Raw genomic sequence first — 20,358 nt, 5'->3', positions numbered from 1 at the left:
CCGTTAGGCGTACGCGACATACGCATACAGGGTGTCCCACGATAAACTGATGTGGATTTGGATCGGCTAATATAGCGTTTCTTAAACTGTGTCCGCAAAGCTTAAGTGATTTTTTAAAAATTTTTAATAAAATTATTTTAAAATTTCCAACTAAAGATTAGTAATGGTGAAAAACGGTTTGCATTATAGAAAAAAAAAATCTTTGTACATTAAATAATAATGTATAAGCTATATGGAATAGTCTAAATTTATATTTAGTCTAATTAAAGTAATTATTATTAAAGTATTATAATATATATATATATATATATATATATGTATACAATTATTATTATTTTAATTTTAATTTTAACATATATTTTGAGTTAAAGACCTTTAACACAATATTATTATATGATTATAATTTATTTACAAATAATCTAAAAAAAAACTACAAAGCTAAAAGAAAAAAGTAGGGGTTCCACGATAAATGTGTACATCAAATAGGGTTCCACTGATAAAAAAGTTTAAAAAACACTGGGCTAATACACTCATCACGGGGGTGTTGACGGATATGATGTGTGCGATGTTGGTGGTCTCGATCGACCTCATGATTTTCAAACCAGCAATCGCGTCGAGTGACAATCGTACACGAATCGGTCCGGCACGTATTCGCGGTGATCCCCGCGGCGAAATGACCATCACCCGACGGACGGCGTTGCGTTCGAACGGCGTTCGTTACGTTGAAGATTCAATTCAACCGACATTTTATCAAAAACATTTATTTTTTCCTGCTTTTTCGAATCGATCCGTTTTCTATGACGCACCGCGTGCGTGTACTGCGCTTAATGGAAATACTGCGACGAGTACGTATTAGTAATAGCCGTCGTCGCCCGGGAGGTCATAAGTACACATGTACCTTAGACGCACGACAGGTGATTAAAACACGAATATTGAACTCCACCGGTGTGATTGATTAGCCCGTCGTCATGACTCGCAGCTGCATCACTAATTGCGTTGGGGGACCGCGGAGTAGTCGACGAAAATCCGATGGCACCGCGACGACGGATGGGCGTTTTGGCCGGTCTCTTCCCACGTGCGCATTCTTAAGACTATACTCGGTCACGATTTCGGGCCGCTGCGTATTCGACGACTTCCGACTCGGCGCGCATTATTACGCCGTATTCATATTATGACCGCGTGCATCCGGCCGGGTCATCGGATACAACACAATACCGCGGCGCTCTCTGTCCGAGAACAAAACCTATTTAAATATTCGATTTATTTCATTTGATACGTCGTTTTCACCCCGACTAACGGCGAAATGGCGAAATTTGGTATCCCCCTTCGTTTATCGTCGGTAGAACAATACGCGAAACCACTCCTCCACCAAACTCGTCGGATAGGTTTTTTCCGTATCGACCGACATCATGTTTACAAAGCGGTTTTTTCTAACAGCTCGAGATAAGAGATTATATTATGTATCGGCATCTTCCTCATTAAGATCGTTTTCCGTATAATATATGCACTTTAATTTTTTTAACAAACCGCACCTACATTGATTTGCGTTTATCCTTCACGATAAATTTTTAAATTAACACTAGGACACTTCGTTATAATATTGTGCTACATCAATATGCATATTATATCACTACAAACGTTAATATTTGTCTCACAACTTGTTTCTTCTACACTTTAAATTGCTTGATTATACAATTATTTTCAACAGATTCCGGTCAAAACTGTTACCAGGAAAAGTTATTTATACCTATAGCGATGTTATCTTACTACGCATTTAATTAGGTACTTAATTTTTCTAATAATTTTATGAGTTTGGAATAATGATTGCTTGATGTAGATTCGGCCTGTACATTTTATTAAATTTACAGAATTTATTTATTTTAACTGAGTATTGTTACAACAAATTAATCTTAATTGAGTATTTTTACTATGTAATTACTAGAAATGTGTATTATTTCTAAATAAAATAATAGTATCACGCGTAAATATTACCACGTTATTATGAAGTATAAATATCATTAAAAATTAGTTATTATAACTCCTACTGCACATTGAAGTTAAAGTTTAAACACTCCATTCTGTATTGTGTTTATGTTGTATTCGAAAAACATTACTCTACGCTAATACCTGACACAACGCTGACTAAATTTACGTTATATTACATTGGGTGTGGACAAATTAGTTTCTCTAATTAGTTTTGATGAACAGCAATGTAATCTGGTCATTTTTGATTTTTTTTTTTTGCGTATTAACACCCAACACGAGGGTGTGGCCGAAAATATATAAATTATTGATTTAAAACTATAGCACAAACGAATTAATGGCATTTCAATCAAGTTGGATCTGATAAAAACGCGTTTAATAAAGCAGTGTTAAAAAAAATAAGAATCCTAAACGTCTTTAGATTCGAAAACAGAAATTAAAATGCGATTTAAATTACATATATTATGTAGTTCACACGGTAAAACATTATGTTAGCAAACTGTTACATAACAGTGTAAATAATAAATTGCATACATTACATTATACATATAAGTATACGATCAGACGTCGCATATAGAGACTTTAACGCTCTCGCCGCAGATTTATGAATTACATTATGGAAAAATATACGTCATAATAAAATACGGACGCACGTTTCAACTGGATAAGGATTCCTTTTGAGAAAATCGGGGTTGGTACACTAGAGGTATTTTTTTTTTATCCAGGTAACAATAAAATTATTACTCTCGCCGAAATGTGTACGACATTATTTATACACACGTAATGGAAGTAGTACCTGCAGTATACTTAAAACAGTGATGCCCAACCTTTAGTATTTGGCGCCATGTCACAATGAAGCAGACTACTAAATTTAGAATTTCAAGGAGAGTTCCAAATCGGTCGATTGATAGCAGTTGAAGAACCTTCGCACGATTTTAAGGATAGATACAACCATATGGAATCTAAACGTGAATTTCCATTACGGGTTAAAATTCGAGTTCAAATTTCACGTTAAAAAAAATCATTTTCATATGATATTATGATATAAAATTAAAAGCAGTCAAGGATTAATTGGAGCTTAAGTAATTGTTGACTGAAAATATTTATGTTGGTTTTTAAAAATAAATAAGTATTTTAAACATTCGTAAAATATTGAAGAAATTTCGGGGGGGGGAGTTCAGACACCCTGTACCCCCTCTCAAATACGGCCTTGGGTCGCAGATCGTGTATCACACAACGCAGGAATCCATTTCGTGGCAGACGACAAGATATTATAAAATACATGTGCATTTATTATACGACAATAAATACCAGATTAGATGTATAGGTAATAACAACGAGGGAGACGCGTTGCACAGGAGTGAAAAACTGGTAGCGCGGACTGTTCGCGCACATGTATAGTTATTTAATACGTACATCGTACGCGTTCTACCATTCGGTTATTAAAAACGCGTACATAAACGTTCCGAGTTCGCACACGATGTATGTAATAAATACGTAAAATAATTATGCACGCGCGCGCGGTCATTCCGTTCGCGTAGTAATACAATATCATAATTTATCATTATTATTATTATATAGCATAAGATGCCGCGGTATGCACATAACACACGCGTGTATGATAATAATAGAATATTATAATGTTATGTATTAAGCGAATCCGAGGGCCACCAGGTGAACGGTATACCGCGGATCTTACAGATATATAATATACAGAGTGTCCCGTGAACATATAAACATATGATTTGATGAAGGTATACGAACATCGTTCGGGTAAGATCTAATTCCACTTGTTTTAGTCGAATCGTACTTGGGTTAAAAAGAGACTATGGTTAAAGATAAATGTTCGAATTTAATTTTCACAAGTCATAGAAAAAATTATTAATATAATACAATAATTGCATAATAATACCTTCATTTATATACGTTTTTGTTTAAACCACGATTCCGTCGAAAAAATATTAAAAATATTTTCTAATGGATTCTGATTCAGAGATTAGTCCTTAAAATGTAATACCATAAGATTTATTACAAAGGAATAAATATTAACTTTTTCGACCGAAGCGCAGTTTTACCATCACCTGTACATCTGACCCGAGTGCAGTTCGACCGATGTGGTTAAGGTAAAAAGTGCAATTCGCACGATTCCTCTCGCGGGACACTCTGTAGTGTACACTAAATAATGTCCATCCCCGTGCAGTGCGTACACAAATCGCTTGTGCACACATTGCGCGCAGTACGTATCGTTATAATGAGTAGGTTGTGTATCGCATCAGGTAATATAATAATAATTGTTATTATTACACGCACACGCTCGTATGTAGACAGGTAGGTAGGTACGTGTGTGCGACGCTCTCGGATTTTTCGGATCTGACCCAGATCCGGAGGGGAATAATGATTTCTCCGCGAGTTAAAAGTGAAAACCGGTCGCGGATAGCGTTCGGGGGGAGGGAGAAAAAAAAAATATTAAAGTATTTCTATTTTTAATTGTGTTTATTTTTTCTCCCGTCCGAGCTCCGTCGTACTCGCACGCGAATTCCGCAGCAGCCGCACCGGGACCGCTTTCACGCGCGCAGCCTCGGCGGAGATTATCGCCGACGCGCGAGATTATACGGCGTTTAGCGAATTCCTATCGCGGTCTCGTTGCGCGCCAAAACGATAGAAGAAGAAAAGAACACGCGCGTGCACGATTGCCAAGGTCGACGTCGCATGACTTTCCCCCTTCGGCCCGATCGGTGCACACGTATTGTACAAATATACATATGTACACGTAGGTTCAACGGGGTTAATCCGTGATTGCGATTTGTATCTCCGTGATGCGTACGCGCGACGGCCGACGGTAATAATATCGTTATTGTAACATTAGTGTTTTGTCTGCGGCGGCCCCGAGAAATCGAAGCGATACAGGTACGAGCGGGTGTTCTCTTTTTACGTACCACGTACATTGCGGTCAGTTAAAAAATCATTTACACGTGAAACAGGGTACATAACTGCAACGAGTGTTGATTCGATTACGGTTGCGATACAGCGCACGAACCGAAAACGGAAATCGTATTGCCCCTCTTCCCCCTCTCGCCATAACCCATCAACAAGATTTGAAATATGCACTCGTAAACGTATACAATACAAGTATTTGCACCTGCAGGATGATTTTTTTCGTACGATTTTTTAGAAGTGAATCTTAACGAGTACCCGTGCTTACTGCGTATACAGAATGATCAGAATCGCATGTAATAGTGATCTTAACGTCTTATCGCAATAAATATGCATGAGGGAAGAACCAGTGCCGTATTTAGGGGGGTACTAGTGGGCTACAGCTCCCCCCCCCCCCCCGAAATAATTTAAAAACTTATTATTTTAAACGTATGTTATATTTTAATGGTGCTTTATGCTTATTTAGAATTTGCGTCCAACGTCAAATCGTTTTGAGAGATTTTGTAAATGTAATGTAGATAATTACCTACTGTGGCTTGTTAGTAATTCTTAGATAGAAGTGGTAATTTAACTCTGTGCACAGTAGCCCATTCCAAAAATATTTTCTGTATACGCCACCGGGAAGAACAATTTATAGAAGTCTTATAAAATAGTATAATCAAAATTCATTTGTGAAATAACATCACATGAATTTCTGATCATTTAGTACATAATATACACGCATAGTCCAACTGCGAGTAATGGTATAAAGACGACGTTCGTTTTGAAGTGATATGCTACTCCGTGTCATCATGTATTATACGATTGAAACGAAATCTTCCTGGATTTATGGTGACAAGAGTCATGCGATACAATTATGTTGATTTTTTTTTCACGTTGATATAATATCTATTTTTTTTATTAGAAATCTATTAAATCCGGCAGTGGTTCTCTGGGAACATCAGACAGTTGTTCTGTAGTCGTTACACATATAGTAGTGATACATCAAACGTAAATCACTTGCCTCTCTATAGTCGTATATGATTTATAACAGACAAGTGAGTCGTATACCTTAAATAAATCACTCTGTGTATATATATATATATATTTATATTGTAGACGGAACATGAGAAATACAAACGGCGGCGTGTTTAAATACTAATGTAACGTATATTTTATTGTTTATCGTGTGGCACCGAAAAGTTCCATAAACGTATAAATTAATAGTTAAAATGTTAAAAATGAATATATTATAGCTGATATGGAAGTCGACGAAAATTGTTAATTATTATTAACTACACATAAACACGTTAATTTCGTTGTTAACAGTATCGTAAACGACTATAAAACGTTGAACTTTTTCTTGAGTTTTTTTTATGAATTTTAGAGTGGATTTGGTTGACGGTTTGCTCTGCTTCGTCAAAAAAATCTAAGCTAATTTACGTCACTACGCGTACAGTCCGCTCGCTACGCGGTAGACATCGGGAAATAATAATAAGCGTATAATGTCGTCCGAGACGTACTTATCTATATATAGCGCACAATCGAACGAGTGATAAAAACGATTAATGTACGAATGCCAAGGTTAACGCAACAGCAGCAGCAGCAGTAAGCAATAGTTGCCTTCGTACATTTTCCCACTTCATCTGATCCATTCGCAACGAAGGTTCAATAGGGTTAATCATTGATTTTGGTTGGATACATATTGTACTGCAGAGTTTTTATGTTAATATGTGTGGACGACAATATAATGATATTGGAGAGTTATTACTGGTTTGCGACGAGAAATCGGCCGTCGTAACTACACAAATACGTACAATACGCTTTTAGGTATGTAGTACATTTGTTTATTTATCATTCATTACGTTAGTGTCGGGAAAAAAATACGATATAATTAGAAAAATAAATAAAAACGCGTGTGCTACTCATAAAGGTGCCACGGCTTTCACCCTTGGCCGTTTTCTAACGGTCATCCAATGCTGTCGGAAACTTAGCGGCACACAGAAACTATATATCGCATCCTACGCACATGTGTCCATTAATATTTATGTTCCAATAAATACATTCATACGAAACGTCGTACAATAGGTACATATATTGTCTCGTTGTATTCCGATTGTCGTTCTATGTTAATCGAATTTATAATATAGCAAGTCTATTAATACGCAGAGTTATAGTCTTACCTTACCTTCAGGGCAGGCAAGGACTTTTAAGGGTCTCGGGGCTGATCGGTTCCAGGCCTCCATACACTTATTTGACCAAGATATATGAGTACATAATAGTTGTACATACTTGTACAATGTACATGCTTAAGTACAATACGAATATTCAAATTTGTATCTCATGCTACAGCAAATAAGATAATAAAAACAATTTTGTATAAAAGACTAAGACGATGGACCCTTCGGAGGTACGGGCCCCGGGCTTTAGCCCATCTTGATCCATCTTCTCGCCGGTCCTGCTTACCCTCTGCCTACTAACGTTTTTCTCTTTTACCGAAACCAATATTAAATTAGTCGAACGTTTTAAAATAAACAATTTTAGACTAAGGTTTGTAAAATATTAGGTACGTTAGTCATTTATTGAAATTTAGCGCCACTTAAACATCGATGGTTATAATATATTTTAAAAATATGAAATTATTAATATTAAATACACCTACGATTCATGTAATTTTTACACTAGATTAGAGTAGTACTAGCTGTAATATATGGCCTCGTCCGGGAGATATTTTACTATTTTACATTAGGTCAAGTATTTCAATGTAAAAAAAAATTACTTATCATTGTATAATATAAAGATATTTAATTTTATTTATTTATACAATATTAATTTACATATTACTCAAACAGTACTTATTAAAATCAACATAAAATATTTTTATAATAACCAAATTTTTAAAAAAAATTATACATACAGAGCCCAAAATGATTCCTATCCTAAATAATGCGATTTCGAATAAATATTTTCTTATTGCATCTATACATGGTTATAAGTACATTTTTTCAAAATTTAATTGTATAATTAATTAGTATTGTATTTTTAGTTGTAATTTGAGCAGTGAATGAGAGATATGCGTCTTGTGTATGTACGAAGTATCGATAAATTATACTTTTAAGTATACTATACAATAATATTATGACTCTTCTGGCACTGCACTGGCAAAATCATTTTTACTTTTATAGTAACCGTTACCAAACAGTCGTAGTTTTATTACGAGTATAGTGATGATAACTAAACAATAATGATTTTACCATGATATTTTTCACTAGTTAGTATCCATAAAAAAACATATTTTGCAACTGAATTATGATAAAAATTACTATAAACGAGATACATACGAGGTCCATCATTCTGTCATCCATATCGAGAAGACGATAACTGGACTGAAATCCGTAGTTACGTAGGACGCTACACTTGTATTTAAATAAGTATTTAGAAACCGACGCAAACATTTTGTTTATGACCTAGCAGTATTATTTTGCTTGCCGCGTAAACAACATTGGTAAGCGTACGTAGAATAAAGGCATTTTGTAGTGTTTTGGCGAACACTTAACGATCGTAACGGATCGAATGGGTTTTTGTCAACAACTGCGGAACATTATTGTTTCCGGCCGAAGCTAAACTGCGTACATTATTACTATTGTTATTTTCTTTAATTGTTTGCTCGGTAACTATGTGTAATTATACAACTATAGGTTTTTTTTAACGTGTCATTTTTCATACGCTTTTCTAACCTTGATTCTTTGATAATTAGAAGAGAAATAACGCCCAAACGTGTGCGAATATTGATTTTTGCGTAATTACTAAATATTAGATGATTATTTTGTTCCTATGCATTTGTTTGGATGCAGGTCACGTCCGCGCGGTAATGTGTTTTACCGAATTTCGAGGCGAAAACACTTGTTGTTCCGGTAGAACAGAGCGTTTTGTTTTTCATAATTCTATTTTCAGTACACGGTATTAAACAATATTTCGTTCGCACCCCAATCGTTCGTCTGAACGTCACCGATGAATCACGAAGACGCGTCAGCAGCGCCGTGGCATGACCAAAAAGTAGTGTAGATTTCAAGGGCGCACGGAACAATCATCTGCGCATTGGACCGCGACACTTCCCCCGTTGCCTACTGCACCGTCGGACGTGGCCTATAACGTATAATAACACGGAGTTATCGTAGTAACGGGCGGCGATGACCATAGGCACAAGTAGAGGGAACGGCTTTACCATCCCCCTCCCCCCCAAAAAAAACCCTATGATTTCACCGCATATTCTGTTACGACGTAAAAAACGTCCAACGTAATACCTGATCTTCAGCCCCTCCTAGCCACCCCGATTTTCAAAGATTGCGTTCACCGACGCAGCCGGACGTGTTCCCGTTGCGCGCGCGAGACGTCGTCGGGTTCGCCCGTAGTCGCACGCGGGCATCGCGCGTGCAACGACAACAACACCGGCGCTGTTAACGCGCTCGGTCGCGCGTTACCATTAGCGGTTTTTAAGGTTGCTACCATGTATAGATGTGTCCCCCGGCGGCACGAGAGCCGTTCGCCCGTATACGGACAAACAAGGTAAAACGCGCTGTGCCGTCGGCGCGCGGCGGACGAGCACACGGTCGATCGGATGACTCACTCGGCCGTCGCGAGGAGCGTTTTCGTGTTTCCGACCGTTCGCGTGACGTGCGCTCCTCGCATTGTGCGCACGGTTCAGGTCCGTCCGTCCGTCTGATTTTCGCAATATCGTTACGGTTACGACGTTGCGCGCGTGTACTGCGATTCCGTACCGTGTCCGCGCGGACAGACGGACGTCAATTGCGACGGGTGGATTGTATCATCTCGATTTTGTGATTCGACCGGGTCGTAGCCAAAAATTGATGAATTTCATAACTGATATCGATCAGTAAGATCGAGATATCCTTCTCCTAGAAAATATCTTGAACGCGCAGTTAGCTGCGTTATAGAAAGTCGGTGTACTCGACATCATTTAATTTTTTTTTTTTTTTTTCATCACGGGACATATTCGCCTCCGTGTTGTTGAAATGTATTATTAACTATCAATGAAATAGACATCAGATACCATGTATGTAACTGCGTAGTGACCGAACGATTAAAAGAAGAATATTATATATATTATATATAAGGGGCGTTATCAGTAGGATACCAATTGATATGCAATGTTTACCATAAAAAAAAATCCTGGATCCACCGCTGCAGATGGAAAACGTATAAGAAGACGCGAACGGTGGCACGTGTAATTCAACTTGGCCGTAAATTAGAAAATATTGCACAGGTCATCTTCGTGGACAACTCGGAAACCGGCGGGTTTTCAGTACCATACATGATACGTATTGATGTGGGTACTGTGTGATACACTATTCAACAACAGCAATCGGTACGAATATTATATCGTACGCGTGTGGCGACGGCTGCGTACGTACAGAACGGCAAACAAACGAACCACTATTCCACCATCAATACTATTAATATTTTTAGGTGTGTTATTATTATTGTTATCCATACGAATACTATGATTGGGTATTATTGCGATCCGTGCACGCAAAATTCCGACATTTAACGGGTTTATTGTTCTTGTTAATCAATTCTCACTGTGATTCGTACACGGATCGTATACGAATCGCTTCGAGAAATAATACGCGTTCGTAGCATTTTTAACGAATAATTCGTATTGTCTGCTGCAGAACAATATTTCATAACCTCCTGGCTTCAAGGATCCGTCCGAATAAAAGCGAAATATATCCACACTGGCTCGTATACGTTATCGTAGCATACGCGCGAGAGCATATTGCTACTACTGCTATTACACGCGTATGCATACTATCGAAAACAACGCCTGAGGTCGACAATCGAGAAAAACTCATATTCGCTGTACATTATTATGTACAACGATGTACTGTTATATAGGTGTACAACAATGTACATGCAATGATATTGATTTCGTGTGGCTATTATTAATTTTACGTACGCGTAATGCTACGTTATAATAGGACGCACATATTATTATACTCAATCGTTTATCGAATCAAGCCACCTGTGTGGGCGATTCGTGAAACGCACAAACTATAGTGCCGGCCGCGGTACTTTAGGTACTGCAAATTTATACGAATATCCCCTTCTCGGACGCGGTCATAGCTTAAATGTGCCACATTCCTTTGGGCACAAAGATATATAAACGGTGGAACTTATGTTTGAAAAAAATTATCTTTAACTAGTTATAGTTTAGATCAGGTAACACGGAAACATGAGTTCCAAGTTAATTAAAAGTTGAAAAAAAAGTTTGTGAAAAATGAATTAAAAGTTAGTATAGATTGATTAAAAGTTAAATTGTCTCGTGAATTCAACATTTTAATCGTTCGACTATGACTTGATAACAAAAAAACGGATTAATTTAAAAATGTTCACAATTTTCGGGCAACAGTGTACTAAACTTAGGATGTTTACATTAGTATTTTGTAGTAATAAAATTGGTTTATGTTTATTTTGAAAATCATCAATGATCACGCATAATAAGAAGCGACTAATATAAATTAATTATATAATTTTTAACGAATATTAATAGGACCGTTTATCAGTTGAATATCGCTTTTAATAAATCGATCGCTTGGACGCGCATTCCAGACGTACCGACATAAATTAGAATATTGTATTGTATACGATTTTTGTTTTCAACACTATCATCGTATGTAAGAAAAACGTATATGGCGAGCGGACAGTTTAATTTACAAACGTGTATAATATAATACACGGGACGATTACGGTTCCGCTGCCCACGGTCCATTATAATAAATATTTCAATCCGAGCGTGTGTAACGTAGTCGGCCGAATTGCGCAGCGACGGTATATCAAATCATATTATTACAACACGTTCAGCAGCCCTGCTGCAACTTTTTTTGGGATTACCAAGGTTGTAACGCCAAAATCGGTTCGACTTTGCCGGCCTCGGACCGACACTAATAACCCGGCTATACAATGAAGTCGCAAACTCGACCGTGTTCCGTCGAAAAGCAGGTAGGAAGCGCCTCGGCAATAACGCCGCGCGGCCGGAAACAACGACGTGTAGGCATGTGTTGTTCGAAGCCGCCGGACAAGGACGGAGCACGCGCGACTAGGCTTGAACGTATCATATAGGAGAGGAGAGCCTACGCTCGGCGTACAATATGTAACAATAATACGAGAAACAATATCATCTCCATCGTGACGCGATACATTGTTGTTCGCGACAACCAACGATTATTATTAATTATTGTCACTTACGAGCGCGTATTTATCTCGGTGTACATTTTCGTCGGGGTCGTGTCGAACGAAATACAAATGAAAATGTACGATTCGAAATCGAATTCCACACCGAGCCTCCGGGGATGGGCAGCGCACAGTCTTGTTATGCATAACTGCCTGAAATTATTGCGTGTCAAGGGCGCGCAAAATAATAATATACTTGCACGCATATCAGGTGTCCGTGTGCACGTGTTATTGTTTACATTATTATTGTTATCTTCCGGGGGATAATAACGCGCGCGTCGAACTCGAGATCTAATTAAATCAACTTGATCGTGTCCGGCAGCAGCGCATTATCTACGCACGGGCCCGAAACGTCATTGAAGTGTCACCCACTCATTTACAGCGTGATAGAGTCGTAACACACGTATACCTACATATTATTATGCACATCGCCGATATGTGAAATATCACTCTCACGGTACATCTCACATAACACGAACCCGGTGTAACAATCGCATATGTACACTTGCGATGAATATACTAAATATATTGTGTGGGGTGGGCGTATGTAGCAACAGATTGGTGCATTGACTTCCGAGATGACATTCGACGCGTGGAAATAAGCAGTGGCGTAACCAAGGGGGGAGCTAATGGGGTTTCAGCCCCCCCCCCCCCCCGAAATGATAAGAAAATGATATTAATGGTCTATGAAAATCGTAAAAAAAGTAAAAATATTTAAAGTATTAACATTTTAACACTTTACTTTGGTAGTAAGTATTTAATTTATATAATATTGTGCATCGGTCGCGAAAAACTAAACCATCACTGTGTAAAAATTGATCAACACCCCCTCCCACCAAAGAATTCTGGCTGTGCCACTGAAATATAGTATCAGAAAATGAGATCCTATATAGCAACAATCATTATCAGGGTTCGAATTATCACTCTTAACATAATAAAAGTATCTAAAAAATCGATTGAAATTTGTAACGTATATCCGAATGTGCAGTAATTGTCCCTTGTCTTACAAGCAATAACGTAATTAATTTACATTCAGTACAGCAGATTTTGTGCTGTTAGAGTAAGCCGACGTGGAAAAATAAATGGAAGAACGTTATCGGTGTTTACGAAATTTTCAAAGGAGTTACGAAGTTTTTTAAATCGTAACATACTCATAACACTTAGGTTATGGCGTACTCTTAAACGTGATCGACCTATTTATATAGAAAACATGCATAAAATAATATTAATGCAATGAGTTTATTTTCTATATGCACGTTCGGACAGTATTACAAACATTAATATGAATGTATAATTTGTTATTCAACGGTTGAAAGTACATACACGATATCCGATGATTACAATACCTAAAGGGATATTTTTGACGGTTAGGCGGAGCCCAACATTTTTGACCCGAAATATTAAATTAATAATAATACCTAATACGCAATATTAATTACAATATACAATAAGAGCTGCGACGCTACACCTCAAGACATATACGATAAGATCAAACAATACAACGAAATACCGCGATCACAATAATATGATTGCGCATTTTCTACGTTTTTAATACATAATATGTATGACCTATAACTAGAATAAGTAGTTTTGGCCGAATTTCCTGTTCTAGCTAATCTAAGGTTATATACGTAGACCCGTAACTAGTAAAAGTCGTATTTTTCAAACAATACTCAAATATGGAAAGTGTTTTATTAATTTCTTTAAGTTGAAAAAAAATACTAAGCAAAGTTTCATCATCTGATAAGATTTTATCTTGCGTGAGCCAATGCACAATATTTGTTGATAGTTGAACGCGAGTATATAATTTCTATTATATCATTGCTCAGAGGAAAGCTAAGGCCAAGGGAGCTGTTACAACATTAGGTAAATATTATTAAAAATTATTGAATACGATAGTAATCCGTAATAATCATACAATACTTTTTGTTAAGATTTTTACCAATTTAAATGTGTGTTGTGTTAAAAGCAAATTTTTAAAAACGTATAAGATTCATTCGACTGCAAAATAATATTTTGCATTGTGGAGTACAACAAGTCCGTTTAAATCAAATTAATTATAAAAATAGCTTATTAATTAAATGAAACGCTGAAATAAAATTACTGTGTAAAATTTAAAAAAATTTAACTAAATTACATACCTATAACGCTGTTTGATGATTTTCATGAAAAATGTTAATCAATGTTTAGCTTCCCCCTTTGAGCTCATTTCTGCCCGAATTATTATGATGATTCCAGTTAACAAATGAAATTTTTAAATTACGTTTACCACGGCAAAATTAGCTAAATTATACCTAATTTAAGTGAGTTTTGATTTTTTGAACAAAGCAAAAAAAAATAATTTCTTAGCACCAGACAATATGTTTATCATAGTGCTACTGGCCCGTATAGTTCTATATAATTGCATAATTTTATAAATGAATACAAGGGAAAAGTGCGAGAAATATTATAACAATATTATTTTTATCCAAATGTTCAGATATATGAAGTACCTATTCTATTTGATTGGAAAAACAAAATTAAGACAGCCCCTCCCCCCAATATTTGTGATGATTATAAACCAGGTAACAATAAATTAAAAAAATAAACGTAGATTTTGAATTTAATATTAAGTATTTGTATATAAAAATATAAATGCTACTAAATTTACATATATATAAAGTGAGACCCCCTGTTATTTACACAAAATTATTAGAAAATGTATTGATGATCAATTACCGGTGGTTTAACACACTGGTTGAATAGATGGGGGAGAGAACTGAGGCTATATTTAAAACTATGTAGACCTATTAGTATTGGGTATAAAAAAAAAACCTCGATGAAATACTTTTTATATTATTTTAAACGCTAAATCCCGATCATTATAATGCATGTATTGTCTTCAAAATTCTACAATTCTAAAATATGCACTATATTTATTTAACATTTTTAGTTTTTTTTTCTCATAAATCGCATACGTACGAACAATAGAGCTCTGAAGTATAAAAAATTATTTTGGGTGAGAGGAGAAGAGCTAATGTGACGGACTTCGAAAATCTGTAATTAATTTTTTATATAACCAATCTTTTGCAATCCATTTGTACGAATTCATACGTACCATATAAGCCACCTTTACAGTGTATAAAGATAACAAAAAACCCTTTAAGGGGAATTTAGTGATATCCGTAACTATACGAGTAGATGTTTATTCGTTTATGGGTGTTATGTAATATTACGCATCGTCGTTGTCGTCGTTGCGTGTGTCTGTGTATGAGTAAGTACACGTTTCTGTTTCTGTGACTATTATTATGATTATTACTACATTACTGTTATGATTATTATTATTTATTGTAAATAAACACTTCAAGGAGATTCTCGTCGTGATGAAATTTATCGTTTATTTTTCTTATTCCGACGGTTAATGCATTGGTACTTACAGAGATCGGTGCAGTTCTCAGCGTGTTCACGTGCGTATACACGGACTACATTGCAACAACCGCGGTCGTGCTGTACGTAAACCGCGTGTGCAAATGATTTTTTTTTCACTCCCGTTCGACCCAGCTGAGACGAGTGTCATAATGTGTAGGAACGTTTTGTTTCGGTTATCGTTCCGCGACGCCGCGACTCGGGGCCGGCCGAAAATCCATGCACGCCAGCAACCGTTCGGTAACGCTTCGTCGGTACGCACATCATTCACGACCGAATAAACATAATGTTATACGAGTATTGTTATCGTATTATTCGTCAGCGCGATAGTCGCAACGATGATTATAGGTGGTAAAACTTCCGACGAAACACTACGCGGCAGACACACGTCGGTTGTACTCGGCTAACTCGCAGACGGGTCGACTAACGAGGTGTCAAACCAATATATATCTGGTCGTTTTTCCTCCATGCCGTTTTTACCAAGCGTGCGGTTAGAGTCCGAAACGTACAACCCTCCCCCCCTGCCGTAAAAGGTATCCAAAGCACGTCACCGATGAGCGTACGCAAACGTTTTCGATCAAAAGCACGGCGAACTGACGTGGCGGTCGAGCAATTGTACGAAGTGTACCCAACATTCCGGTAAACACTGTGGATTTACCGACGATTTTATATTTACCAGGTATTTCTATCCGTCGCCGGTTCCACGTCAAATCGGTTTTGATGTTTGCGCTGCCGCTCGTCTATGATGTCACGCTATAATCAGATGACGAATACAACCGCTAAGTACTACGGGCACATCCGACACGCGGCCCGATTAGTCACCGGCATCCGTTTTTTGTTGCGCGACGAACTCTCGAGTGTTTCCGGAAACTTGTTTCAGTGCCCGCGCGGATATCACACTGCACGGATCTTACGTACGGGTTTCAACGCGCACGGACATCGTGGTCGGTCAGCGATTTAGGGGGGTGATATGGGTGTTGGAACACCCCCCCCCCATCGACCGTATTTTATGGTATTACACCAAATTGCAAATTTACTTACGGTATAATTTAAATAAACGTAAATATATGTGTAATCATTTTCATTAATATAATAATTTATATAAATACATGGTATTTATAAATGTAATACGTGGAGGGCAGAACCTCCACTCACTTTAAGTCTATTAAATTTTAAAACACCCTCGTTAAATGAATCCTGAATACGCCACTGGCTATGGTACCTGTATGGTTGAAGGGTCGGCAATTGGTACACAAAGAGCTCCGTCATTCGAAAAAAATGTTGGAGGTCCAGAAAAAAAAATAATAATTATAATAACAAGTTAATAAATTTATTTATTTTGTGTTTAAAACACAATTGGAATCACATAAGTTATTGTGGTAGATATACGCAAATATTATTTAGAAAATAAATATACGTTTGTGCCATTTTTGAACCTGGTCGATAAAATAGTAAAATGTCTCCCGGTCGAGGCTGAACAATTCAGCAAGTATTTATGTAAAATGTAGTACTTTAATATGAGCTTAATGAGAAAAATTATATATTTTAGCACGGAGACATTTTTTTTTTTTTTTTTAAAAAATTTGGTTTAAAATCAATTAATAAAACTATTACGCGTGGAATACTTTTAATTAGTGTTGTTAATGGGTAACAATCCGACATTAAATATTAATTTTGTACGATATTTGTACAGCAAATTATCTTGAGAAGACATAGAAACAAAACTAGTTCTAGATTAAAATATTTTTGGTAGTTAATTTGTTTCCTTTGCACGCTATTATTGTCAACCCTTATTCTACACGCATACAACTATCGCAGTGCCCGTGCAACCCCATACAACTCCGTGCACTACAGACAGGACAATCCATTTAGGTGGCTACATTTTACCAATTTAATACGTTTAAAATGCAAATAAGACACTAGACCACCGTACACAAAACTACCTACTTCTCGCTATGTTCAATACGTATTACGTACGTATGCATACAACAGATGGTAACGCACTTGCGATGAGGAATCCGGAGAATAATATAAAAAAAAATTCGCAAGTATTCGTACGCAGCAGATTTCTATTTGGAAAGTATACATTTTTGCGCGGCTAGTCCCGTGTGCAACATTAATTCGGTGCACTACCTACACGCATGCAAAAAATATCTTCAAACTGGGTTCTTATAACGTGCGATCGTTGTGTTTATATTTCATAACCCCCACGTACGTTTGCTGGCCAACACCTTACGCCCAAATACAACCGCCGCAGCGGAGTGCATGTTTATTGTAAACCAGAAAACTACTATTTATCTCCGGTCGGAGGGAAAAGTGCCTCGTCAAACCTCGAGCGCGCAATACTGCGATGATAGTGTTGATGAACTTGAAGAATAAACGACAAAATATTATACCATAATATTAAGTACCTATACCTGTATGTGTATTGTAAATGTACGTCGGCCGGTGAGTTTTTTATCATTTTAAAATTAACATATAACGATATTACATTGAATCACAGCACTTTTCGCATACGCGTACGTTGCGCGAGCAAACATTACGACCCAAGCACGATTGTTGAAAATCCGAGGTTTCTCGAGTTAATGAGTGGTGAAACTTAAAACGCCTCTGAGAATTTATAAACGTATATGCAGATACTGACCCGTTTCTAATGTGTGCGTGTATCGACTTTATTGGGCCTGCAGTATATTGTAGCAGTTTTAAAAGGATTTTACAAATTTTAATTAGACTGTGTTGCTATAAAATACTTGTTTTAATAATATTTTTATAAAGAAAGTAACCGGCGATTTTTTTTTTTAAAATTCCATGAACAAGAAATTATCATTTCATGACAAAGTAAATGTTTATCGTTTATTCAGTATGACAGTTCAAGTATCAATAAATAAGTTGTTTTTCGAAAAATAAATAATGACAAGAACTTATTGTTGTTAAGTTTGAATTTTCCTCATGCCTAACCATGAAGATATATAGTGAATTGTACCACAAAGGATTTTGTTTTAACATTGTAATGAAGTTTCGAAAATAATTTCCGAGCTACAATAGTAGCTGAACTATATTTTACTCGAAAAAAATATACCTATAAATTATTCGAAAGCATTATTAAAATTTAAACAATGTTTCAGGTGATAAAACCATTGGCATTCGTAACGCAAACATTTCACGTCATATATTATAGCTTATACCATGTAGTGTTGTTAGAATTTATCTTAATTTAAATAAACTAATCAAAAAATTCAAAAATGAATTGATTTGTAGGAACAAATCGCAAGTGCAATAGTAAAAAAACTAAATAAAATGTTCTCGTACAATAATAATGATAAACATAGTTCGTGAATCAATTGAATGTATCCACATAACTTTGCATTGTTTACATTATGTCAATAACCACACACGCATGCTTAGATGGAAAACCCTACACGGAATACATTTTACCTAGAGTTCGCAAGCGATGGACCAATCCCGCAAAACGATTACAGTCGTATTGTGTTGTGCGGAAAAACGTGAATAATCACTACAAACTAGGAATCTCAATGTCAAGGGTGTGAGATTTCGTTACGAAATTAATTATACAATTACCGAGGTCCGACTTGTCGGCTAATTATCATAAAAGTACACCGCGGCGTCACTGCACCCATACGGTGCGAATAAACGAATAGTTAATATTATTTAACCGTTTGTCCGATCGGTCGCCGAAGTGGACAACGCGAAAATAATGATATTATGTGAAACAATACGTTCGGATTACAATGCCAGATTGAACAAAGGCATAGAGGGTGCAAATACGTAATGTACCAGAGCCTAAAGACAAAGGTTTTTTTTTCGGGGACTGAATAGAAGTAAGTTTCTTAATGGTACACAACAATAAATTACGAGTATAAAATATTTCAAAAGCATATTATTATCGGGTACAAATTACACGAATTTCGAACACAATAGTACATAACTGTATTCCCGACTTTTTCGTATTATTATTGTTATTATTCGATTTCAACCAAACGAACCGAAGAGTTGATATGATTATTATTTTATTTCTTCAAGGGGTCTCCAATGAGTAAGTATAGTTGCATTCTAACCGCTCAGAGGGGACGAATTACGTCTGCAATAGGATTGATTTACTCACCTCGCCAATTCGATTCCAAAGGTACGTTGCGTGCTGCTGCTGTTCGAGCTGGGAAGCTCTTGAGCCGAGCGACAAAAGGTCGGCGGCTGTCGAGAACGCGACCCGACGGACCGTTTACGGCATTAAACCTAGGTTAGGCTGCGCCGAACCGATGTGGTCTCGATCGCGCGAACGACGGCGGTGACAGTGGTAAACGCGTAATATACTGGTCTCTGCGGCTCGGTAACGGTGTTACGGTTAGTCGACGGTTAGCCGCGTGCGCCGGAATTTGGAGGGAACGCGTGACTGACGGGCGACTTTCGAACGCGGTCTGTGCTCGCACGGCACAGTGGTCGGGCCCGCGACCAACAGCCGTCGACGAGGCGGAGACATCTAGCGGTGCTGTAGGCAAACCGGTCCGCGCGACCTACGCGCCGACCGCAGCCGTCGCGTCAAACCATTGCAGATATCGCGCGAAGCACACGCGCAATAACAATATTATTACTATTAACAACGATAATAATAATAATAATAATAATAATAATAATAATAATAATAATATTAGGAATAATAACGTCGCGGCAGCGTGTGTTCTCGAACGGATAAAAGTGAACGAAAAAAATAAAAATTCAAATACGGACCTTAGGCGATTGCACCGCCGGGAACTAAGTGGACGTAATCCGTTTCGCGAACGCAATAGGGTC

The 20,358-nt window shown here is 37.1% G+C and overlaps 1 protein-coding gene across 1 annotated transcript in view; it reads right to left on the bottom strand.

Annotated features, from left to right (window-relative positions):
• Positions 1-20,001, bottom strand: part of LOC112693860 — a 77,644-nt gene extending 57,643 nt beyond the window's left edge. Inside the window, exon 1 of the mRNA XM_025569107.1 lies at positions 19,676-20,001. The gene's annotated coding sequence lies outside the window, so the exon portion shown is untranslated. The remainder of the gene's footprint in view (positions 1-19,675) is intronic.
• Positions 20,002-20,358: the final 357 nt, after the last annotated feature.

This window comes from Sipha flava, unplaced genomic scaffold (genome assembly GCF_003268045.1).
Source record: "Sipha flava isolate LNK unplaced genomic scaffold, YSA_version1 118_pilon_pilon, whole genome shotgun sequence".
In the NCBI taxonomy this organism is placed as follows: Eukaryota; Metazoa; Arthropoda; class Insecta; order Hemiptera; family Aphididae; genus Sipha; species Sipha flava.
Note: the sequence above shows the minus strand (reverse complement) of the source record. Positions and strands in the feature narration are given on the sequence as shown.